The 27,468-nt window shown below is 34.9% G+C and overlaps 1 protein-coding gene across 2 annotated transcripts in view; it reads left to right on the top strand.

The window, feature by feature from the left end:
• The window catches only part of LOC143252677 (protein O-mannosyl-transferase TMTC2-like), a 304,308-nt gene that overhangs the window by 53,069 nt on the left and 223,771 nt on the right, over window positions 1-27,468 (top strand). For both annotated transcript variants that reach the window (XM_076505193.1, XM_076505183.1), the window contains exon 2: window positions 11,590-11,639. The gene's annotated coding sequence lies outside the window, so the exon portion shown is untranslated. The remainder of the gene's footprint in view (window positions 1-11,589; window positions 11,640-27,468) is intronic.

Genomic DNA, 27,468 nt, shown 5'->3' with positions numbered 1-27,468 from the left:
GTCGCATCAAACATCCTCGCCCTTTAACCCGTGGCGGCGTTATAATGTGACGGTCAATCCCACTATTCGTTGGTAAAAGAGTTGGCGGTGGGTGGTGATGACTAGCTGCCTTCCCTCTAGTCTTACATTACTAAATTAGGGACGGCTAGCACAGATAGCCCTCGAGTAGCTTTGTGCGAAATTCAAAGAAACAAACATGTAGTCTGGTATTGTTAAAAAAAAAGCAGAGGATATGAAATTTAGAGTAAAAATAATTAAAATATCAAGAAACTGGAGATCAACTTTTTGCTTATTTAAATAAATGGTAAGAAGCGATAAACTAGGTTAAAAATTAAAAAAACACGAAACAAGAGATGGATGAGAGCTTAAAAAGCAGGCAAATATATTTATTATTAAATTTTATTCTTACTAGGAGCTCTAAATTTGTTGCTGTTACTTACACTTGCGAAATCCAAAGCGGATGTCCAGTTTTCTCTTCATGACGGCAGATTACAAAAGCAGGTGAACTTGAAAGCATATTACCGGTCTTAAAGGGCAGATGTTCGCAGCCACGAAACCTAATTCTTCCTTCGTACCGATATAAGGTGACCTTACAGTCACCACATGCTTATTAGTAAATCGTGTAGATGAAAGCAGGGAGTTAGATGGTCATTTATATGCAAAAGATAGATTAAACCCGAAGATTATTAAAACAACGCATTCATTTAACCTTCTTATTAATACCATTAAAAGACAGCTTCATTTAACCTTCTTATTAATATCAAAATTTATTCAATAACGTGCTAAATAGTTTTCTTTGTGTAAATCATCCATCTGAGATGCGAATGACTACAGTGTCAGTCTTCGTTCCTCTGGCACTAAGATCAACAAGGAAAATCTACAGCCTGGTAAAGATAAGAGTGTTGATGTATTCACGAGTAGCTTCTTCGACCGCAAGTCTGAAAATCCCATTGCACAACTGGAGTTACTTAACGGAATGCAACGCGTCTCTCAAGAGTGTCATATACATGTATATTCAATGGGATTGACGTTGTTGAGCCTGGGACCCACATCTTTCAACTAATCTTCTCTCTTCTTCCAGGAATATGTTGATCATTTGCTCAGTTAATGGTGAATAGCGCCAACACGTGGCAGCACAAAGGATGGTAAGATGAGATCTCCATAATCTCTACCTTTAATGGTTCCATTCTGCAGGATGTAGAGTTCGTAAATGCAAACATGTGTCACGTTCATGTTAGAAAATGGAGTTGGATCTAGTTACGTGTTCCCTCCAAGTTATCTATTTGTGAAATAAAGAGCGACTCTTCCGTTAAAAGAATGTTGTTCTGCATGCTTATGGTCCTCTGGACGTTTTCCTGACATCACTGTGAGCAAACGTTTCGTGCCTTGCAGCGAGTGGATTGCATCTCACGGCTTCTAACGCATACGCCGGCATTATGGAGCTTTTTTTATGACCGTTTGCATGTCAACTAGACAGTCAGTCTCAGAGCAGGTATCCTTGAGTTTGAGCGAGTCGCTATTGACACAAAGTGATCAACTGGTTGTGTTGTAGGTAATGCTCTGCTTTGTTCAGATATTCTAGTAACTGCACCGTTATCTTGGAAACGCTTCCCAACTCTGTTTAAGAATGGTGCCAAAGAGAGTCAGTCTGCTGTCATAACCCGATTTTTGTCTGTCCAATTGTTTCCACATGAGTGAAACATCCGCATACGTTTCTTGTGATCTGTCCATTTTTTATGTACAGTTTAGAATGTTTTGAACTGCATGATTCACTTCAAAATGGCAAATGATACGAGACTGCACGAGATTATTAAACATATGACATACTGAGTAACCAATCCTTCACATTTTAGGTCACTTATCAGTTATCTTGCTGAATTTGCGTAATAATTCTTCAAATGGTGGTAGTTACTCTTTTCTATTTCTAAATTCCAATCAGTCTTTTATTATCACGTGTTTGGTGACAATAAAAGTTAAAAAAAACTAAAATTGCCAAAGTTATTTAATTTCGGACTTAAATGTTGCTGACTTGAACATTCCCTTTGTATGCTGATGTCAGAAATAGTTTCTCTTTTTTTTTAATGGTTTCACAACATCGTCTCATTGTTTGCATTTGTATGTTAAGCATTCTTAGCGCAAATGAGTTCAATGGGCTTCTTGTGCTTTGCCCGCGGCGGGGAATTGAATCCAATATCTTAGTGTTTTAAGGTACTAATGTTATAGCTTATACATCGGGAGGACATTCGCATTTTCAATCTCTTGTGTATACAAGACTAACGTATTAAAAATAATGGGATATCACTTTGATGCAATAGTAATGACTAATCATACTTTACCTTTCAGCTTTAGCCTACGTGAAATTACTAAAAGAAGGGAAATATAAGGAACGACTGAAGGTGGGGTTTAAGTGTTGATCCAAAAGATTAAACATGGATTATCTCAGGCGTTCTCAATAAATATTCAGTTTCATCCTCGTAGTTTCTGAAGTGTTCAATATGAAAGATTAATATATTAAAAAATGGTATTTTGAATTTTAAAATTCAGATTGGTGATATGTTTACGAAACATATACTTGGGTCAGTTGTGGCTAAACGAGTGTGTGTTAGGAGTAGAGATAAACTTTTTATTCTCGTTCCTCCCTGGATTAATTTAAGCCAATTGAAAGGTTTAATTAAGTCATTAGCGGTAAAGAGGAGTATTCTAATAAAACAATAACTTATCCACTATCAGTGAAAGATTGTGTTAATCTCATGATAGGTAATATAAACTTCATAATTTTTTATCCAGTTCATTTATTTCGAAAGACGTAAACAAATTCTTTACCGTTCTACGTGGTTATGGCACTCGACTCGTAATCTTAGGGTCGAGGGTTCGAATCTTCGTCACACCAAACATGCTCGCATTTTCAGCAGCAGGTGCGTTGTAATGTTACGACCAATCCCACTCTTCGTTGGTAAAAGAGTAGCCCAAGAGTTGGCGATGGGTAGTGATGACTATCTGCCTTCCCTCTAGTCTTACACTGCTAAATCAGAGACGGCTAGCGCAGATAGCCCTCGAGTAGCTTTGCGCGAAATTCAAAACAAAAAAACAAACCCTCTAGTCTTACATTGATAAATTAGAAACGACTAGCGTAGACATCCCTCGTATATTTTGTGCGAAATTCGAAACAAACAAACAAAATACCTTTCTAAATAGCCGAAAACAAACCTTTTAAGCTATTTTAATGTCTAAACTTTTGAGGTGACTGAAAAGAAATAATTAAAATCAAAGTTTCGTTGTATAAAATCTGCACTTATATTGACAAAGTATCAATATTTTTTTGCCTCAATAAGTTCCAAAAAAGGGGGTTTGTAAGAAAATATTTAAAATAACATTTTTTACCCTGCTTTATACATAGGCACGCATATTTTCAAGATACACTGAGATTAGTTGTATTTTTTATCGAAAACTTTGTTTACTGTCAAATGATACTTTTATTCTTATTTTGAGGAACCAAAATTCGCTCATGTGTAAAGATCGTGTAAAAGGACGGAAATTGGTTTTTGGAGAAGGATGGCGTACATCAACGGTTTCGTATAGACTGGCAATGAAATTGAGTTTCTGTTCGGTAAGCAGCATAAGAGATTATGGCAACAATTCTGGAATTTAATAATGACGTTGAAACAGCCTTTAGCACATCGTTCCAGCGCGGTTTATCATATTTATATAATTTTGTGATAGACACGCACACTCTGGTGAAAAGAAACTGCACGAAAAATTACAAGAAAGACTTTGAAGAATCTGTCAATGAAACCTCTGTGGTGCTACGTTTAATTTGATCAAATCTATACTATATTCAAAGTAAATCAAATATCCACCTTGTGAACACGAGTTTTACCAATACTTAATAAAGTTTTCCACAGACATTATAAAACTGATTTTTATACCATCGATAAATTGAGAAATTATTTTGAAGAATAAATCAATGTATATGCAGAGGTATGAACTGACAAACATTTCTTTGCTCTATCATTTGGTACGAAACAACAAAAAGTTCATTCATTACTTTGAGGTCGTGGATACGTCATAAGTGACCATAAAATGTCGCGATTCATTCAGATTCGAATAGCTCAATAGTCGGCGGTGTGTGCTATTGACTAGCTGCCTTCTGTCTAATCTATCTGTTGAAAATCATGGACGATTAGTGCAGATAACCATTGAGTAGGTTTACACGAATATCTGTAAACAAATAAATATATGTTGTGTAAACTAATTTACATCGTGTTCACAACTCTGATCTTTAGCTCAGTGCTGTAGCTCATACGAATCATGCTTAAACATTTTATTCTACTATGTAAAGTTTCGAAAGACAGATAGACGTTATAACGTTGTATGTACTTAAAAGCTGTTTATACGTATGGCTTGGCAACAAGAATATTTTTTCAATAGATAACTCGCTACCTGGCTTGTCGAACGTGGTAGATTTGTTAATTAAGCTTGTCGATATCAGCTCGTCATGAGACCACGATACACTTCTGTGAGATTGTCGTCTTAGTCGTGGCTTCTAAGATTTAAAAAAATGTTCGAAGAGCTAACAACTTGTTCCTTGGCCTAACGCCAGCTCAGCATTTCTGTCCAAGATTCACGTATTTCAAAATTAAGTGAACTAGGAGCTAATTAACAGCCTAGATCTGTTACGTGAAAAGTATGATGGAACCTTTAACAAAAACTGATAAAATAAATAAAGTGGATCAATCAAAAACATTTTTATTGTATAACCACAATTTGAAAGAGTACATTACATACTGCCATTGTGATTGAATTTTAAAATTTCCTTCCACCGATTTACATGCATTTTAATTTACTTTTAAACATTATGCTAACGGTTAAATGATACTTGGATATTTTTTAAAGTATTCCTGCCAAAGAATGTAGTTTTATATTTACTGTAGAAATGTTGAGTGTTAATCATAATTTTCTTTGTAAAAGAGAGGCCACTAGGGTTGTGCGGTAAATGGATATTAGTGTCAGTACTTCTGTTATCTAATTTAGCTGGCATGTTTACTTCGTCTTTTGGTAAATTCTTTAGGTTTTTCTTAAGGCATTTAATGTTTAGTGCACTACATTCCCAGGTTAATTTCCCAAATCGTCTATAAAAGTAGGCAAGAAGAATGTAAGAGAAACGATTATTTGATTACCTGCTATTGAAACCCTTGCTACCATTAAGAGCTTTATTTGTGATATATCACATCCTTATTTAGTGAAGCTCACAGTAAAAGAAGTAACACTGGGAATCGACAATATTAAAAGATATAAGTAACGTGAAAATTAGCCTTAAAAGTTATAACTGGCTGTTTTTCCAAAACCTTTAACAATTATCTAAGTAGAAAGTCTTATAATAGATGCTCTGTTCTATGGAACTAATCGTATCTTCTTGTCGATATTTTTGCTGACTTCCTAAAGCTCAAATGAAATGGCTAAAAAGCTAAATGTTTTCTCATCTACGAGAAAAAAAAACACAACAATTTATTAAAATGAGATCAAGGACTAATGTTAGAAAGTATAATATACAATATATTGTTATTTTTAAAAAAATCTATGAAAATTAAATTAATAGACATGGAACTAAAATTTCACAGCTTGGACTTACGACCATTTACATTTTATCTCGTCCTATTAATGTTTAATAAAGTCAATATGTAAACCTATACAAATAAATAAGACAAAATATCAGTGGTAATCTCCATTAAGTCTTCATTAAAAATTGTGTTTTCTAGTTTAAAAAACCAAGTGGTAATCACTTTTTTGTTTTCAATACTCTATTTTCCTTGTGTTTCCATGTGACATTTCATTACCCAATGCTTCCTAAGGGAATATTAAGAACTCCTACCGAGACAGTCTTACTATTAACAATACGTTGAATTGTTTCTACATTACTTTAATGTCTGAATCATGTTATTTTCACCATTCATTCCAGTATTTTGTCAATCTTGTATGTACTTTGGTTTTCCTTGTTTTCAACGGATCTTTCAATTAAGACTATAATAACGTCTATAATGAACTAACGTTCAACGTATATTTTACATTCCTCAGTTAGACTGTATCAATCGGATGTCAATCGCTGTCATAGGTACTAGGCTAGAAGAACATCTGTGTCTACTTACTAATTTGTAAATTTGTTCATATTCAGATACTAATTACTATATAGTTTTCGTCCTGCGATTCGCTGTTAATCTGCTATCACCTTAATGGTTTTCTGAGAAAACTCTTTCTTTGTTGGTAGTGTCTGGGATCCGATTCAGGGTCTCCTTGACAGAGACCCATTATTGTGACTAATGCGCCATCACGAAGACCCAGAATCTCGGTCTCTGCTAAGACAGAAACATTTCCTCTCAAGACTTACCTGAAAATGGCAGGAGGGTAGCAGATGAAACTTTAAATAAAAGTATTTAATAAAATCAAACAGTATTTAGTGACACAATAAACAAAATTATGTTTGAAACTGTCAGGTTGTATAGAACTGGATTCTTTACAATAAGGTCTGTGAATTGTTTGCGATAAATTTCAACAATAAACGGACAGCACACAATCCACTTCTTTTAAAATAATATTTTCCAAACAGGTCAGACGTATATACAAAATTTCGTTACATTATTGATAATCACAGTTGTATCCAGAGCTCTAAATTATTGTCTACTTTTCGATGAAGACCACACTAGCTAGTTCGATTACTTTAGTAAAACACATTCTCTTCGATCTCTGTTATTACAATACAAGCTGTGAAAGCCACTATAGAAATAGCCCATTACGGCTAATTCACACGCAGTCTAACTTCAGTTAACTTGGTAGCCTACATATATATATATATACGTATATGTATATTGCTCGATGCCCGCCTGAGGTCTAAATCCTTAGACACAGTAAAAAACGTTATAATGAAACAATGAGAAAGTTTTAGAAGGTTCAAGTTATGTGACATAAATTCACAACAACTAAAATACACAACAAATGATTAATAAACAGTTATGCAAGTAAACCTGTGACAAATTATCACTTCTAAAAATTCAAAATTTAACATTCATACTTTATAACAATATAAATCATAACTTTTTTATTAAATTGAAATGAAACAGTCAGGTATATCTGACAATAAAGGAACATTTACAACCTTTTTACACTACAAAAAGAATGTTTTCAGTTGATACACAGTCACCTCATGTAGTATGCACCAACATTTACATTTCTTTTGTTGGCCTCTTGACTGGATCCGTGGTTGGGATCTCAGTGATCTGTTGTATAACGACTGTTTTGCCTGGTCTGTCTGTGAAGACGTGTACTGGCACTGTACATCTCGTAACTCTTTCTTCCGCTTGTTAGTCAGTTCTTCCGTGATATTGGCATATTTGTATGTCTCATCGCCACCCAGTGGTCCTAGGTCTAGTAAATCTTCATCTTGCAAGGCAAAGCTATACCTACGATATCCATTTATGCCTCAATAGCTGCACCTGTTATGTGTTTTTCACTCTTAAAGTACTTCTCAAACAGTTTGGCGTTTTAGGTGTTGTTCGTTCCGTCCATTTGAACTTCGTAGTCCATTCTGTTGACCACTTCCTACACTTCAAAAGGCTCTTTCTCCTACAGGATGAGTTGATTTTCATATGTAGGTAGCAGAACCAATACCCTCTGTCTGATCCAAACCATCTACCTTCAGCTTTATTGTTATAGAAGTGTTTTTGAATTATTTAGCTCCATACAAGCTCTCTCGAGCAAGTTGACAGGTCTTCTCCAGCCAATGTTTGAGGTCTACTGCTATATGTACCTTACTTCTGACTCTTCCTCTTTCATCCACAACTATTTTAATACCTGCATTAGACCTCGACCTGTTCTTCTGTACAGCATTTCAAAGGGTGACAATCCTGTACTTACTTGTGTGACTTCTAAATAAGCAAATATTACCTGTAGGTATCTGTTCTAGTCACGTGGTTTCTCCTGGCAAACCTGAATACTCTTTAAGATTCCATTGACCCTCTCACAAAGTTCGTTACGTCTAGAGTTGCATGTGATGGTAAAAAGCTATCTCATGCTGATGAGTCTACACGTCTCTTGCATCACTTCTGAGGTAAACTCAAGACTTCTTTTCAAACACTTACTCTGTAGAACAGTTTCAGAAGGGCTTTTGCAACTGTCTGCGTCTCTATCTTCAACAGTGCTCTGGATCCTGGATAAAATGTCATATGGGCGACTACTGTCAGCACATACTAATTGCTCTTGTCAGAAAGAGTATTACTGGTCCAATTAAGTTCCTAGCTACTCTGATGAATGGCTCTGTTATGATAAGCATCTCAATCAGTGGCACCCTGGCTACCTTCTATCTAGATATTGTAGATTGAAATATGTCACATGAAGTGAGGAATCTAGTCACATCTCTGATCTCCGTCCAATGGAATTTGCTGGTGATCCTGTCTGCCATTTTCTTTGCTCTTAGATGTCGTCCCACAATCGATTCATGAACCAGCTTCGTCACTTGAGTCTGAAATTATGTTGGTACTTTGATCTGTTTAACTTCTTCAGTATAATTGCCTCGATATATATCTGGTACAACACTCCCATATAATTCAATCTTCTATAAGCCATTTTACCCTTTGTCTTGTGCTCTACTTTATCCCGGACATTGACCCAAAGTTTCTGCACTGAAGGGTCTTTCTCCTATGCTTTCTTCTGGTTCTGGAAACCTGTATTTGAGATATCATCTTTTGACACTTGCAGGAGCTTAATGCTTTGGTTGCTCTTCTTATCTTGAGATTTGGTGATGACAGTAGTCTTTCCATCTAGTTCCTCCAAATATTTACTACCTGGTATGTTTCTCATCACCAAGTTGTATATTGGTTTCTTGATACACATGACTTCAAGATCTCCTACATAATATGGATCATCTACTTTTTTTAGTGTGGGAAACTTTTCTACTGTCCCATCAATTAGAATACACAGACTTATCTTTCGTATAATCATCGGATACTAGACTGATTCTCACTGCTGCACCCACTGTCTTGTTGAACCTTCACTTTTCTTCCCCGATATAGCTTTTGCCTACTGGTATGCTGTGACTTGTTGGCACCTCTCAATGTTTGTCACATGCTTGAACAACCACTGCAGTGTTGACCCACTTGCTAATTTGAGTTCACATTTAGTTGTGCACTTTTTAATCGTTAAGACAGCACCTTCTTCTTGTAATTAATCTGACATGTCTTCATTCTCTTTATTCTCAAAGCAATATCCATTGTGACAATTGCCTTTTTCTTGTTTCTTGCTAGGAACATCTTTATGAGTAGCGCCAGCTGCTTTATATTAACATTTCTGCTGTTGCTTGTTGGTGACATATTTGCATTCACTCGCACTGTGTCATATTTTATAACAAATATAACATCTATTCTCCCTTTTGCCTGTCAAGTTCATGTTACCTTTTTCTGTCATCTGGTTTCTGTTCACCTACCCTTGGATTCAACTTTATTCAATGGTTATTCTTGGATTTGCCAGTTATAGTCCCTCCATGGGTTTCAACATACTGTTCTGTGAACTTGATCATCTCGTCCATGTCTGTTGGAGTTCTCTCCTTTAGGCGTTTGGCAAACAAGAACATATCAGTGGAGCACGTAACCATAAATCGTATACTGTAAGCCTTTTCTTGTGAGATTGGGGGCAGAGACAGTCTGCTCAGTTAGTTACCTTTGTATCAGTTCTCACTTTGGGTAAATACTTCATAGCTTTTCAAGAAAATATCAGATTTAGACAGTTTTGGTAGTTTCACCTTGACTCCATTGTCGTTCTTGAATTATTTGTCTTTCTCTTGGATAAGCTGTGCAATCTCAATTTGTTCTCTTATTTTCTCCATATCCAGTCTCTCTCCTCTCTCTCTCTCTTAATTTGTATTTTCATTATCTCCCTTTTCTTTCTCTCTTCCCTGTTTTTCCTTCTCTTTTTCTCTAGTTTTTGTTGTTGTTTAACAAACTCTAGTATATCACTGTGTTTTAGCCCAAATTGCTCACCTTTCTCTATCTGTTTATCAAAATCAGTCGACATGGTTGCATAGTGTGATTGTAATCTCTACGATATTTTCACCATCACTACAATTGTGCAAATATAGGCTTAATTCTGCTATCGTTCTCACATATTTTTACTGCCGATTACCTCTGTAGTGTCCTTGCTAATCTGCGAAATGTCAAAATTTATACGGCCGAATACTTTAGGTGTGCGTGACTCGTTCGCGATGAATTTCAACAATAAACGAACAGCACTCAGCCCTCTTGTTTTCAAAGAATATGTTCGAAACATAAAACTGTCAAACGTATATATAAACATTCGGTGCTCTACTGGTTATTTCAGTTGTATCCAGAGCTATAATAGTCTCCTTTTTGTCAATTCCACACTGGCGGGTTCAATTACTTTAGAACATTCTTTGACAAGATAAATTATTCTCCCATATACTGTTATTACAACACAATAAAGGAAATAGCCCATTACGTTTATTCACATGCAGTGTAGCTTTACTCTAACTTTCACAAACTTATTTAACTTAACTTGATCGTCTATACCTCAATGTATATTGCTCGACTGAGGCCTAAAGCTTTCTACATCTTACGAGACGTTATAATGTAACAATACTCATGAAACAACGAGAAACACTTAGAATGTTCAATTAACATGACATCAATTCATAACAATTGAACTACACAACAAATGAGTCATAAACACTTGTGTAAGTAAACCTGTGCTAAATTCACTTCTAAAAATACTAGATTTAACACTTGCGCTTTATAACTATCTACATCATAACTCTCTTTCTTTAACTCCAAATGAAACAGTTGTATGTATCTAGCAAATACACAAAAAAATGTAGAAAAATTTCACTAAAACCTAATAACCAGAAAAACTGCCTTTTATTTTCAAGTAAATAGCAACTTACTTAGAAAAGCAAAATTACGAATTAATAATTAGACTTAGCTGATCGCACAGGCTACTAAACATAAAAATGTACGTAATATGACCTTTATTTCTTCTTATAACGTAGAACGTCATTCTCAATTCTATTAGTTGTTTATTTTTCTTTTTGAATTTAGCGCAAAATTAGGCGAAGACTATCCTCGCTAGCCATCCCTAATTTAGCACTATAAGACTAGAAGAAAGGCAACTCGTCATAACCACCTACCACCAACTTTTGGACTACTCTTTTACTAACGAATAGTGGGATTGACCGCCGCATTATAACGCCCGATGGCGAAAAGAACAAGCATGTTTGGTGCGAAGGGGATTTGAACCCCCGCCCTTCAGATTACGAATCGAGCGCCTTGACCACCTGGCCATGCTGCGTTAATTCAGTTAAAAAGCGTGTACGTGTCACATACAAGTTGCATGGTTTCTCATCGCTAGTATCTTAGACGATTTTTACTGTTTCTTCAAATGAATTTCTTAAATTTAATTAAAATAGTCTATCAATTGATATAATGCACTAACTTTTAATAGTATAACGGAGAAAGTATTTTTGAAAAGTATAATGTAATGGTTTCTATAATATGTATTAATGATTATTTCCTCTGTGTATACTTAATCCAACAGGAAACGTCTCAGATCGATTGATGAATAGACAAACGAGAAGAGAGAAATAGGTAAGCTGACAATTTGTTTTTCACGATACAGCAAATTAATTTTGACATTGATCCGAATTACATATATTTAAAGACTAAATACACACATCGGTCTAGATTTCTATTTACACGTCACTCATTTACGAATACTTCGTAGACTAGTGTCTAATAAATATTTGTAAGCACTTCGAGAACACAAAAAGTACAACTTTTCATTTTATAAAACCGTTTGTATAAAGTATGGTACTTAAGCTAAAGATGTCGCTGAACAGAATTTTCAATAACTTTTCTATAAAAAAACGAAAACGTAATATGAAAATATTTTGATATCCTAAATCTTGGTCTGGCATGGCCAGTTGGTTAAGCCAATCGACTCGTTATCTGAGAGTCGCGGGTTCGAATCCACATCGCAACAAACATGCTCGCCCTTTCAGCCGTGGGGGCGTTATAATGTGACGGTCAATCCCACTATTCATTTGCAAAAGAGTATCTCAAGAGTTGACGTTAGGTGGTGATGAGTAGCTGACTTCCCACTGGTCTTACTGCAAAATGTTCCCCGCTGGTACGGTCTTTCGGCTGATAAAGTCTACGAATTCACAACGCCAAAATCAGGGGTTCGATTCCTCTCGATGGACTTAGCAGATAGCCCGATGTGGCTTTGCTATTGGGTTGAGGAATAATTCGTGAGCGTTTTTTCAAGTTAAAAAAATATATTCATAAATGAAACGCTTTCGCAAAATATTTCATGTCATTTGGTAGATAGTTTGATTTTCATATGTCTTTAAGTTTTGCTTTCATTTTCAGCTCATTAAATGGAATGTCATGTGGACAAAATCGAGCATTTTCGACACCATCTGCTTTTCGCATTTAATTTCTTGCAATTTCGTTTAAAACAATGCATACTATATACCTAGGTATTACATGAAATAAAGTATCATAATAAATGTTTTGGGTGTAATGTGTTCATGCATTGAAGTATTGTATAGTCTTGCATGTAATGCTTGATTGAAATTATTTAAAAACGCTCACGAATTATTCCTCAACCTAATATAAGAAAATACACATACTGCAAAATTAGGGACGGCTAGCGCAGATATCCCTCGTGTAGCTTTGGGAGAAAATCAAAAACAAACAAACATTCCTAAATCTTTAACAGAGTTTGTTATGAACCGTATTTTTCCTCTGTGGGTAACTTACTTCTTTTTTTTTTTTTCAAACTGCTGAGACATCTGCCGCAGTAGCGATACTTGACTAATGTGAAAATATTTTTATATTCTTTTGGGTCGCTGAAAGTGTAGTGAAATTAAGAGAGTTGTTACTCAATAATCATTTTTCCTACATATCAGCGTGTAAAAGAAATAATGGAATTCGGATGAAAGATAATACTGCCTCTTTTAGGCTATGCATCCATTTCTTTATGTTTCCATCTTCCTCTTTCACAGAATCATCCATACTCTTTCTTGTAGTAAAATATGATCTCTCTCATCCTACGACTTCTCAATCAATTCAGGGGAGAAAAAACTGTCACCGAGCACAAGAAACACAAAGCTGTTGCTGTTTGGTAACCTGGTTTGTATGAGAATAGGAGAAATGGCTAAGATATTTTCCCCCCACTGTCGGATTGCCATATCTATCCTAACGAAAGAAAATAAGGTCACGTCTATCTGAGTATATGTTGTGGTCTTTGTCTTCTCAGTTACAGACCTAGAGAAAAATCATTTTCGGCAAAAAAGTACATGTTCTATCTCTATGTGTTACATATATCGTCGATAAAATTTGTTACCAAGTCAGTGGTACGACGTAAGGAAATGATAGCAGAGCTACTAAATGGTATAACCACCATGATTACTTTACGTTTAATGAAATGGTGTTCATTGTCTATTGATTTGAAAACAAAAAGAATTTGTTTCGGCATATATGTGCCAACTACGTCTAATTTTAAAATAACTGCAGAGAAGGCAAATGGTCAACAGCACCCACCGCCATCTTTTGAGCTAATCTATTCGAATAGTGGGATTTGGTTGTCAATGTTTTAACACATCCATCGCCTCCAATGTGCAGAGCAAACGTTTCTTTCCACAAACAGGACGCGAACCATGTACCCTAGAATATACAGTGTTGGCAGACGGTAAATAACAGGATTAAAGTATACTGGACGAATACTTGTAGTGAAGTATTTGCGTACTAATTTCCTTTACACGTTCAAGACAGAGTACAAAAAAGTTTTCATTGGGTAGACATATTTGTTGATAGTATAACACACTAACAAAAATTAGCATGTGCGTTATCAGGGCGGGTACACTATGTATTTAGAAGTGAGGTTAGTTTTGGAAAAAGTGACGGAAATCAGTTGACGTGTATTCGGTATTTATTATTGTGTTGTCATTAACTGTATATTAGTACAAGTTTTGATTTCTTTTTGTCATATATTTTATGCCAATTTGAAAACTTAAACCAGGAGGGAAGCTGGTCCTCTAGCAGTAATGTAAATTCTTATATTTTTTTACAAGCTAGTAATACAGACGCTTGAACTCAGGGATTGAATTTCCATTTCGTGGTATCGCACAAATGTGTTCTAAAATCACGGAAAATAAAGTAATTCGCCAACTGGTGAGGTCGCCTGCTTTCAGTATCTCTTATCAAGGTTGAAAACTGTCTCAAGTATTCAGATGCTATGCATGTGTGGTGTGTGTGTGTGATGGAATAATACTGACAAAGTTTATAATTGCTGATAGTCTTTGATGTGTGTCTTTTGCCCCGAAATGTTTAAAATCAAAGTGAACTCGGGGTTTCTCTCCTGTACTTTACCGTGAGTGTCTCTGCCTCTGGACCTCGCTATTTGTTCATCTTGAATAATGTTTTATGTTATAGGAGATGTTGGACGAAAATGATTACACTTGCTCATCTTAAATAATGTAATATATTATAGGAGATGATGGATGCAAATGATTACACTTGCTCATCTTGAATAATGTTATATATTATAGGAGATGATGGTCAAACATTATTACACTTGCTCATCTTGAATAATGTTATATATTATAGGAGATGATGGATGTAAATGATTACACTTGCTCATCTTGAATAATGCTATATATTATGGGAGATGATGGTCAAACATTATTACACTTGCTCATCTTGAATAATGTAATATTTTATAGGAGATGACAGATGTCTTAGATGAGACATAAATTAAGTTAAAAGTTCCATTTCACTACATGCCTTGTTTTTAAAACGATAAGTATTTTTGCTCATTTTACATTGTCAGATATTTCACAATTTAAATACCATGATCAACACTATGTGTAACATCTTGGTTTGGGTCAGTTTTCAATAAATATTTTATAAATTTATCTAATGATTCTAACTATCAATCTCATATTACAAATTGAAGTTTTTAAACTAAAGACGTACATTGATATGTAAAATTATCAGAAGACTTGTTTGTTTTGAATTTCGCGCGAAACTACTCTAGGACTATCTGCGCTAGCCGTCCCTAATTTAGCAGTGTGAGACTAGAGGGAAGACAGCTAGTCATCACCACACACCACCATCTCTTCGCCTACTCTTTTACCAACTAATAGTGGGACTGACCTTCACTATATAACATACCCATGCCTGAAAGGGCGAGTATGTTTTGTGTATCGAAGATGCGAGCTCGCGACCTTCAGATTAGGAATCGAGCGCCCTAATCACCTGGCCATGCCCGGCCCATAAGGAGACTTATTGTTCTTGGAAATATTCGCGTCTGTATGTTCATAACTGGATCATAAAGTGTGTTTCTGATGAGATTCATGCTGATGTCTATGACGTATATAATAATTTAGCTTAAAATAAGCATATTTACAATATGCTGTACAATCTACAAGAACAGACGCTGCCTTAAAATAATTATTAAAAATACGTTCTAATTTTTTACAAATACAAAATCAATGGCTAATCTCATTAAGATGTATTAGCTCGAAATGATTAAGAAACGGGTTACATTTTCTAATATTAAAAGCATATTTTTTTACATATGGGGTTAGATTCGCTTATGTCTATATTGAAAGTATATTTCTAAACAACAGGTAAGTTTCTGCTGACGAAACTTTATAATATCAAATATGGTAGTTTAATATTTTGTACGAATGAATCGTTTATAATTGTAAAAAAGAAACTGCAACATACACAGTCCGCTCTAGCAGATGTACACTTGCCTGATAATAAATGTTTGTTTTTATTAAATTGTTTGAACAGAGGATTAGTTTTTATTTATTTTACATGTTTCTGAATATCTTTTATTGTGCTTTTAAAGCAGTTTGTTTTGACATAAATATTAATTATTGTACTTCTAAAGAAAATAAGAATGAATTATTTTCTTTTTCTTTTTATCAGTCTTCATTAATCTTTGTGACACTTTGAATACTGTTTATCTGAAAAGTATAGATGGCGCTTCCATATCTATAGCAATTAACTACTTACTTTTTGTTTTATTCCTGACTCAACTCATACCGTCAGTTGGGGCGACACTTGGCTAGACCGTTGAGACGAAAAACGAGAAAACTGGATGAAAATATTGTTCTAACAGCTAATTCAGTAGAAACACTTGCTAGATGATATACAGTCTAGTGATTTTTCTAGGGAAATGAGGTGGAGTTGGTGACGTGTAGCCGTTTACACTGAGAACTAAATATTCGTACGTTTCTATTCTACACAACATTTAAAATAAAAACTGTTATCTGTAGAAATGCTAGTTGCTGTTTACTTCGTTAAAATTCTGAGCTACTCAAGATTTTATAAGTTTTCTTAATCTACTGGTTTAATCTACATGTTTTAAATGAACGAGCGAACGTTATTTTTGTGTACCGTACTGTTAGGTTGTATGAGTAGTTTGATTTCTCTACACTTGTATTAATATTATTTTCTACAGTTAGTTTACTAGATATATAGATATAAGGGGGAAAATTAAATTTTCAGTGTGATTGCTTCGGTAACTTGTTTCAGCCAATTAACAAGTTTGCATATACCTGCAGCAAATAGAAAACTTGTTCGAGATATCTTGCTTCATAAATTACGACTTATAATTTACTTCCGAAGTATAAAGTATATTTCGTTTACAGATAGTTACTTTTAAGCCCTTTCTTTTGTTTTCAAATAGTAATTCGTATAGATTAAATATTTATACAAGTTGATCAATCCGAGCGTCACAGGTTCGAATCCTCATCACACCAGACATGCACGCCCTTTCAGCCGTGGGGGCTTTATAATGTGACGGTCAATTCCATTATTCATTGGTAAAAGAGTAGCCCAAGAGTTGGCGGTGGGTGGTGATGACTAGCTGCTTTCCTTTTAGTCCTACACTGCTAAATTAGGAACGGCTAGCGTAAATAGCCCTAGTGTAGCTTTGCACGAAATTCAAACCAAACCAAACAAGTTCACCGTTACATTTCTATAAATTATAATTTGTATTGGTAAAGTCAACATTTATAGAACAAATTAAGAATAAAACAAAACCATATATGTGCAAATATATAACGTATGAGCCAAATTTCCTCTAATATCACATTCATAATACTAAATCGCCTTGCCCCTTTATACTCACACAGGTTCCATGACTTTGGCCCCTATCCCTGTATTTCAATCTCTTTTTTTTTCAGCTCGTATTGTTTATATATTTTAGTATACATCGTGAACTAGTATACAAAGATGTTTTTTTTTATAAAAACTAGTTTAAAAGTTTAAATTTGATGGTATGGTTAATGATAAAGAAATTCCACTTTTTTCTTCTTATTGTCGGGATTGGATTACCCCTTTTTGTCACAGGTAATACTGTAAAAAGTGAAAATATTTAAAAACGGAATCATAATATAAATTACAATTATCGCCTTTTTATAATAATTTCACTTTTATACATTTTTCTCTTGAAAAAACAGCTACCCTGGTCCAACCGTAAATGGCCGCCATTTTGTTTTTTAGGGTCAATATACCATTTCATCCCTTAAAGTGGCGATACAATGTTTTCTGTTTATTTAAATACGATACTACTTTAATACCAACTGATCGTGATTTGGGGTCATTGATTTTGCCAGTTCTTCTTATCACAGTTTATATGATATAAAACATACGCCATGCCTGGTGTAATGAAAGATCTCCAAGCAAGAACCTGTCCACTCTCTGATTAATTACTTTTGCTCTTATTTTCTATTATTGTTATTTATTTATTTATTTATTGTTAGACAAATAAACAGATTGATATAAAGGAATATATATAGAAGATCCGTTGCATAATACGACACATGGCGCAACATCCTGGATTGAAAATGTTACGTCAGTTTGTCCACAGAACGAATAACTAAGTTAAGAAACAGCTGGCCCACAATTCTTGGCAAACATTTACTAGGTGAATTGAATACTACGTCATTCAGCTCCTGTCATTGTTAAGGTATACACACACACACCAGCGCGTATATAGAAATGGTAAAGAATAAGCCGGTCGTGAAACAGCTGTTGCTGTTGTCAGAAGCGATGTCTAGAATGAAAAGAATATTAAAGTTTCCAGTTTGATAATTCAAGGTGAATTCTCAGATGACTTTTTATGTCTTTTGGAGTATTAATGGGCAAAATTATTTTAATACTTAATTACTTGTCAACATATAGTTTCATAATAAGAATGGGTAATTCTTCGGAAAAAGAAAACAGAGAAATGTCTGTTCTAATCTTTTAAGTTTTACAATCATCCAACACCAGTCCTTAGAAACTCAATAAATAAATTCTATGTAAAAGTAACTGAATATTTCTGTCATATTTGACCATGGGTTTTAATTTTTGGCTTTCGACTGTTATAATTTTTACGTCTTAGCTTCAAGTACGGTCTAACTGTTGAATTATCTTTCAAACGTAGTTTTTACTCATTATATTTATATCACTATAAGTTGTCCATATTTCTACATTTGAATGTTGAAATCTTTATTTGTTGAAAGTTGGTTCTGCACTTCGTTTTGAAATCCATTTGTGATTTGTTTAACTTTCAAATAGAAATGTATCACTTTTAAATCTTTGTAAAAGTCGATGGTTTTGTCTTCTCCTGTCTTTTAGATATTCAAGAACATTTCACAATTTTTAAAGAACTTCGAAATTTAGGCCATGACTAGCCAGTTTATAGCCTTTACTATTAATACGCAAGTTAATCGCACGTTATTAGAGCAATATCCTAGATTTAATGTAACTCTTGAACCATCGTCGACTGAGCTCACTGTAATGGTCAATGCTACGTACTATTGTTACACCGCAATTTCAATTGTAATAAGTTGCGAGAGACGGCAGGCCAGTCGTTACCAGCTTTCCACAAACCTCCACCGTATTGTGACGTGGGCTTCCAAGACCACGTTTATACAGACCAAAGACACAAATCTATCGGAGTATAATCGTAATATTTCGTAAATATGTATAAAAATAGGATTGTTTTGGCCCTAGAGTCTCTAACCACATTTCTTATAAAAACAAGGACTGATTTTCAGGTGTGACTGCAAATCCGTCATCTTTTGAACTTTGGAGCCTTCGTTAATCATCAGAGTTTCATTCGTCTTGTATACTAGTACCAAGAGATGTTCCCAAAACCTTCCTAGTTCAGAGGGTTTTTTTAACCATAACTTTCACCTTGAGGATGTAAGAGTTGCTCAAGCAATAAAAAAGAAAAATCAGATACCTTATCTTCCAGTAATTTTAAGGGCCAATATATATCATTACATCCTTTACAATATCTAAACTAAAAAACAAAAACACGCTTCCACATTCAAAGAGAGAGACAGATGAAAGGCTGATTACGTGGTACCTTTGGAATTATACGAAACTGTAGTTTGTATGATATGAGAGAAACTATGACTTTCGCTGGCCGTCATTCTGCATGGGCCCATCGTGGCAACAGATGCACGTGCTGGAGAGCGGGTCTCTGATGCCTCCCAGTGCTACACTGTCCATCTTGGATCAGGGTGATGTTTCAAATCCCGCTACTCCTCTAAACAGTCTGTTATATGAGGTTTTACACTTTCATAAAAAACAGTGAAAGGCCTTTAATTCGAAATGTTGTGACTTTGACACTATGTTGCTGTAGGAATTTCTGCCATAAAAAGTCTGCCATATACGTTTCAGTTATTAATTTATCCATGCGGTATTGCATTTTTAAATGGTCAGAAATTCATCGTTAACCGAATTATGTATGTGTTAAACACGTCCATCTTGGAGCCATGACCTGCATCTGATATGTCACTGTATTAGTATATATGAACCAGTCATAAAAAAGTGTGATTAACCCTCGTGAAAACTTAATATTTATAGATACATGTTATCCCTCATCTTATTAACTAGATCCTTTTTTTAAATAAGTTCATGCAGTAATGATCAGTGCTTTTTGGAAAAAAAAACATATAGACTAATGGGGTCAAAACTGAAGTCACTTTAGGGCAGTTATATTGTCTAAGCTAGCCCAGAGTCAACAAGAAAGATGTCCCTGGGAATATTTCTCCAATAACGCAGCAAATGTCTTGATATCGTAAAGCTGATGTGTAATGAATGCACAGCACAAATATTTCTTCCAAATCCTACTTCTAGCAAATAACTGTGGAACTTGCACGAGGAATATATGAAGTTATCTTGACCTTTCTTTTTAAATTACTTTCTCTCTCAATAAATTGTTTGGATTCGAAAAGGAAAAATAAAATATTCTTTAAGTTGAAAGGTTATAAAATGTGATATTCCTATGTAATATATATATATATATATATGTTGTATTGTGTAAGCTCCTCACACATATATTCAATTAGATACTTAGAACAGCTTAACAGAAATAATATGCTTCTCAGTGAAACTATATGGCATATGATGTGATCAGTTTATATATTAATTTATATTGTTAAAATGGTATCCTTTTTAATTATTCCAGTTAAGGTAAATTAATGATTTAAAACTATTTAAATCTTTCTTTATACTTCATTAACACGATTTTAAACTACTAAATAACAGTGTCATTCTTAGTAGAAAATCATTCCTCTGGGGTTTCGGTTCTTCGCCATAAGATATTACTTAATATACACAAGTGATCTAAAATAGTTTATTGATAATTGTTAATGGGTATTCTACATTGTTAAATCAATACTTGAATACTAGATTTACAAGACTCTTAATCCTGCGTTTCGAGACCAATGTATTAAATATTTAAAACTATCTTTCAGTTTCGAAATAACTGAATTATAGAATCCATTATCACTGTATACTAAAGCCCAAGGCCATTGAAAGCTTGAATTTTATTTATTCTATGTGCAATTCTGAAATTACTTTATTTTACAATTAAAAAGAGTACATTCTGGAATTGGAGATTATTGTTTGTTTTGTTTTTTTTAATTTCGCGGAAAGCTACACGAGGGCTATCTGCGCTTGTCGTCCCTAATTTAACAGTGTAAGACTAGAGGGAAAAGCAACTAGTCATCACCACCCACCGCCAACACTTGAGCTACTCTTTTACCAACGAATAGTGGGATTGACCGTGACATTATAACGCCTCCACGGCTGGGAGGGCGAGCATGTTTGGTGCGACAAGGATTCAAACCCGCGACCCTCGGATTACGAGTCGAACGCCTTAACACACATGGCCATGCCGGGCCTGGAGATTACTGACGTAATCACTACCCTATGGAGTTCTAAAGCATTACACTCTAGAATTCCATGGTTTCAAAGAAACCCAATGTTGTCGTTTAACTATTTTTCAATCACTTCTTCAAGAAGTGGCGACAAATGATCGTTCACCTTCTTATCAGTGTTATATAAAATGACCACATGTAGTGAGTAGACCACATGAATCTTCAAACTACCATTCAAAGTTAATTCTGGTCTACTAGTGACTCGGCGGTAAGTCTGGTGATTTATAGCGCTACAAAACTGGGTTTCGATACGTGTGATGGGTACAGCACAGATGGCCCATTTAATAGTTTTGTGTTTAAGTATAAAACAAACAATTCATTTCAGCACGTACGGTACATAAATGATGGATCATCAAACATCTTCCTTCTAATTTTTTTAAATCAATGTGCGGAATAATTTTTTTCATGTGTACGAATATCGAGGCAATGTGTGGATTTGAGCTACTAGTCTGTTTTTTTGTTTTTTTTACAGGGTCATTAAGGCCGGCAACGTGTTGAGGCTCCTCACTTTACTGAGAATGTACCCGGCTGGAACAATGAAGCGCACGACACTTGACAGGTTGTGCGCTCGCGCAGCTTAGAGGGAACACTGGTTACAACACGTGGCATTAAACACCATTCTTGAACAGTAATTGACATACGAGTATATTGTTTTTCACATTGTTCAGTGGTTACTAAATTTTCATTTAATATAAAAGTAATTAGATATTTAACTTCATATACTCATAATCTGATACAGTATTATCTTCAATTTTAAATGTTTCTAAAGTGCGACCCTTAAAGTACTAAATATACTTTTACAGTCTTGTTTGCGCAATGCATATGTATATGCCACGTCGGTCACAGAGATATTATTTTAATAGTGATCTACATGGTTAGTAAGTGTTCAGGTTAGGCTAACATATTTTCCACTTCCTTCGCCCGTTTTTCAGCAAGTAATAAGAATGACATCTTTGGTACTCGGAATGCAATACCGCATTCGATTTTAACGTGTATAATCGTCATGCCACAAACAATTTAACAATAATATACATAATTACATATCCTATTGCAACCTGCTCGCTGAGTCCGTAATTGCTATACAATAATGATGCGTAAATTTTGAAAAGCGATTTTATGCGATCAAAAATTACAATGACCAATGACAATCACTTGGGAAAATGCGTGAATTTTTGTAACTCATTGAAATAGGTTGCTTGTATTTTGTTTTGTTTTTAATTTTGCACAAAGCTACTCGAGGACTATCTGTCCTAGCCGTCCCTAATTTACAAGTGTAAGACTAGAGGGAAGGCAGCTAGTCATTACCACCCACCGCCAACTCTTCGGTTACTCTTTTACCAACGAATAGTGGGTTTGACCGTCACATTATAACGCCACCACGGCTTAAAGGGCGACCATGGGGATGCGAACCCGCGACCCTCAGATTACGAGTCGCACGCCTTAACACGCTTGGCCATGCCGGGCCTCTTATTGAAATAGATATCAGTTATTATTAATATCATTGTCGCCCTGTTACACATTGTGTCCCATCCCTAGTGGCTAAAATCCCTGTTTCGATACTTTGGTGAATACAGTATAGATGGCTCATTGTTTAGCTTTATGATTAACAAGAAACAAACACGTTGTTTTTAAGCAATTGCAATAGATCTGGGAAAAGGAAATTATATAGCGTATAGTAAGTATCAAACATCTCGGACATAGCCAAACGTTGTAAAGGTTAAGTAGGTACTTTGAAGCTGAACTTCATTTTGTGCAGATGTGACCCGACTACACTTAAATAGTGGCTCAAACTGAATTGCTGTCACACTGAAGTAAATGCGGAATCTTTCAGTATTCAGTTTGAACTGTTCTGTCAACCTATGATACTCCCTCCTTACAGGCCCGGCATGGCCAGGTGGCTTAGGCACTCGACTTATAATCTGAGGGTCAAATCCCCGTTGTACCAAACATGCTCGCCCTTTCAGCCGTGGGAGCGTTATAATGTGATGGTCAATCTCACTATTCGTTGGTAAAAGAGTAGTCCAAGAGTTGGCGGTGGGTGATGATGACTAGCTGCCTTCCCTCAAGTCTTACACTGTTAAATTAGGGACGGCTAGCGCAGATAGCCCTTGTGCAGCTTTGCGCGAAATTCAAACCAAACTAAACCCTCCTTATAGCTGTTTACGTCTGGTAGATATCAGATGCACCTAGTATTATCTTGCTTTGTGCTTTTAGTTTCTCTTCCCTGAGGTAAAAAATGTATTTTCTTTATTACTCCTGGAATTAAAGTAAGATACAACTTAACCATTTTGAATATTCGAATATGGATTAAATGTATCTTGTATTAAAGGCACTTGACGCACGACTGTTTGGATGACGGATGTTAAATGAAGGAAAAAAATCTATTATGTAATGTTAGTTACTCAACTATATATGAATAAAATAAATAAATACAAAGCTTTTATTTAGCCACAAAATTAGTTTGTTGGTTAACAGTCGAAATTAAAATCGAATTATTTTTCTTATAAATAGCTACTGCTTATGCACACATTTGACGTAGAAAGTTTGAAAATTAAAATGTGCATGCAAATTTGTAACACTCTGGCAATGATAATTTTATAAATATCTGTTGGGTTGGAACTTTCTACTTCTATTTTCGATAGTTCTTTGAATCGACTGAGCAAATAAAACTCTTCTGATTTGAGCCAACTATGGTGGAAATGTTTTTCAACATAAAATATCTGTTCATCCAGAAGCAATCTATTATCCAACATTCGTAAGGTTCTAACAAACTTATATATATTGGTATCTCATTCGCAGACAAGTATCTAATACCCACCATTCACAATGGCCGAACGAACACACTATATCGGTATCTCATTTACAAGCAGATGAGCGAATATCTAACATTTGTAATGGTCGAATGAACTATATGTGGGTAAAAACTACAATTGCTGCACATTTAGATCTGCAGTAGCTGATAACGCCTGCACTAAAGTGTAAGCTATTGTTCAAAGTAAACTGTAACTAAACATCAATGGTCCACCGCTAGATATGGAAGTCCATACTGATATGTTTATGTTTTATTGTTCAGTTCTACTATCAGTAATAACAAGGAAAGAAAAGTATTTCGTGATAGTAGGTTTGGAAGATATCAAAAAGTTCTGGGCAAATCTTTTCTACACTTAGTAGCATTCCTCTTGTTTTGATTCTTACTGAAACAATAGCATCAAGTTTGAATCGAAGTGATAATAGCATAACACAGTTGAAAACTAGTTTCACTGAATGTCACTAAAAATAATTATATTTTCGTTGACAATCAATGAAACTAGATTTCAATTAAAGTAAGATTTTCATTTTGTTTGTGCATACTATTAAACAATATTTTACTCACATTTTACTTATTATAAGTTAGAATCAAAGTTACAGTGGCATAACATATTGTTTATTCTGACTGTTTTCAATTCTGGTTCAGTGCGTTAAAGATGTTGAAATAATTTCAAAACCTGTTCTCATTTTTTTTTTTTTTCATTTTCGCTCTTTATAGAATCGACCAAGCATGATTTGGTGGCTAGTATGCCTGACTGTGGAGCAGAGGTTTCAGGGTTTGAGTCTCGCTATCACACACACACATACACAAAATAATCGCTTTCCACACTTTAAAGCATTGAATGCGATATGAAAGTAGCCGACAGATCCTGCTATTCCGTCTGACAAATGTAATACAAGAGTTGGCAGTGGGTAGTATAGAATAACTGCTTTTGTCAAGTCTATCAGTGAGGGTTGCGGGTTCGAATCCCGGTCCCACCAAACATGCTCGCCCTTTCAACCGTGAGGGCGTTATAATGTTTCAGTCAATCCCACTATTCGTTGGTAAAAGAGTAGCCCAAGAGTTGGCGGTGGGTGGTGATGACTAGCTGCTTTCCCTTTAGTTCTACACTGCTAAATTAGGGAGAGCAAGCGTAGCCCTTATGTAGATTCGTGTGAAATTGATCAGAGGAATTCTGTAAACATGTTGATTGTATTTTTGTAGAAGGGTTCCGACAAAGTGAAAGGTCAACGTACCAATTCGCTAATTAAATAAATTATATTGTCTGTCCTTCGAATAGTAGTTCATTCGGGAAAGTTCTATTGTTTTAAAGTAATCTTTGTAACTTTCCGAATAATAATAACTTTCCGAGCAAATTAAGGGAATAAATTCAATTTTATTCACATACTAAATGCAATAAAAAACAATAGCATCCGTTGACAAAGCACTTGAAGTGGAAGAATCTGAATAGGGAAAAAACATTTGTATAGTGCGTTTCTCCTAAAAAATTAAATAACGACCGTCAGTATATTAGCTTATTTATAATCAGTATTTAATTATTTGAAGTAAAATAATATTTTTACAGTTCCAGTGAAACACTTAATAAATATTTTTTATAGTTTGTTTTAAATTTCTTCTATAATTTCTTGACAAAGTGCTATTCTATACTTTTATTCCTACATAAGTCGTCGATTATTCCTACATAAGTCGTCAATCATTGACCTATTGAATTTTAAAATAGTACGGTGTGTAAATCTGTGTTAACCGTAGTGTCGTAGTTGATAATTCCTTATTTTTTAAAAAAAAAATTGTAATATGGGTATGTTAATTTTCATTTTTATCGTGCGTATAAATTAACCCTAGGGATTTTTTATTTTATTTCATAAATGCGATTATGTGTGGGAGTAAGCAAGTTCAAACGTTTTTACAGTTGAATTACTTGTGTTATGAAATAACCATATTGTAATCAGATAAAAATGTTTCGATCTCAACGTTATAAACATACTGACTATAACTGAGTTTTTAAAAAGAGAAAAAAGTAATTTGTTTGCTTAGTCAATCGTGCTCCTGTTAAAGATGTAACCCATGCCATTGTCCGTTTAACTACTGAAATCAAACTCAACAGTTTGAAAATAAGTTATCCATTATTTCTGAGCTATTTCTCGAGGTATTGGTTTATATATGCGTCACTTAGAATACAAGAAATCGACAATGTGTTGTAGATGATTTCATATCGCAAACTGGTAGACAGTCCATCAAGCTATAAGTTATCAACACACAAAACTGATGCTGGAAAACTGTCAGCAAACACCTTCCGGAGATAACTTACGTTTTAGACAGAATGTAAACTAGGACAAAGAAGAAAAATCATAGAGACGTGATTTATACAGTTTAACTAGGTGTCCTTTATCTTGCAAGATCACAAGAAATTGCTGAGTAAATAGAACAATATCTTTGAGAAGATCATTACTATTTTTGTGCATTTAGTTTCTGGTTTTCCTAGTTTCATGTTAGTTATTCTTGAGTTTTTTTGCTTATTTTATGGTGAAATATTATTTTGCGTAAGTTATAAATTTAGCTAAAATAATTTTTACTTAAGTTGGGACCTAAAGTGGCAGATTATGAAACTGTAGGTCCAATGTTCGCGTTCTATTATCGAAAATAAAATCGCGTTCCACACTTTGGAGCTATGAGTGCGTTACAATGACGACAACCAACTCACGCTGCAGTTTAGAATTTCATCGAAGATTCCTTGAGGGCTATCTGCGATAGCCGTCTCATACTTAGCAGTGAAAGACTAGAGGGAAGACAGCTAGTCGTCACAACCCATCGCCAACTTTTGGGCTACTCATTTACCAAATAATAGTGGTATCACATAATGCCCCCACGGCTTAAAGGGCCTGCATGTTTGATATTACAGGGATACGAGCCTGTGACCCTCAGATTAAGAGTCATGCGCCCTAACCACCTAGCCATACCGGGCGTCTCAAAACAAACCAAACTATTTCTCGTCTATCAGTTCAAAACCAAGGAAGGCTTGAAAAGTTACGTAGAAATTTAAGAGAGCAGGAATTCCTTTGTATGTTTTTGATTGCGAATGCGTCAATAGTTGAAATAAAATTATCTATAACATTTCCAAACATTAGAGGTACATTTAACCTTAAAAGTATCATTGAATTCGCATAACGTTTGTATTTTCATTGAAACATATCTCTCGTAGTAGTTGAACATAAATTTTCACTTATTGTACTGTGAACCTGGAATGTTCAGTGTTAATAGCTTATCAGACCCAATGACGAACATAATGGCTCTTCAGCCATTAGTTATAGGTGTTGCCGACCATTTGCCTTCCCTCTGATCGGTAATTCAACATTAGGGACGCCAGTAT

This window comes from Tachypleus tridentatus, chromosome 1 (genome assembly GCF_004210375.1).
Source record: "Tachypleus tridentatus isolate NWPU-2018 chromosome 1, ASM421037v1, whole genome shotgun sequence".
In the NCBI taxonomy this organism is placed as follows: Eukaryota; Metazoa; Arthropoda; class Merostomata; order Xiphosura; family Limulidae; genus Tachypleus; species Tachypleus tridentatus.
Note: the sequence above shows the minus strand (reverse complement) of the source record. Positions and strands in the feature narration are given on the sequence as shown.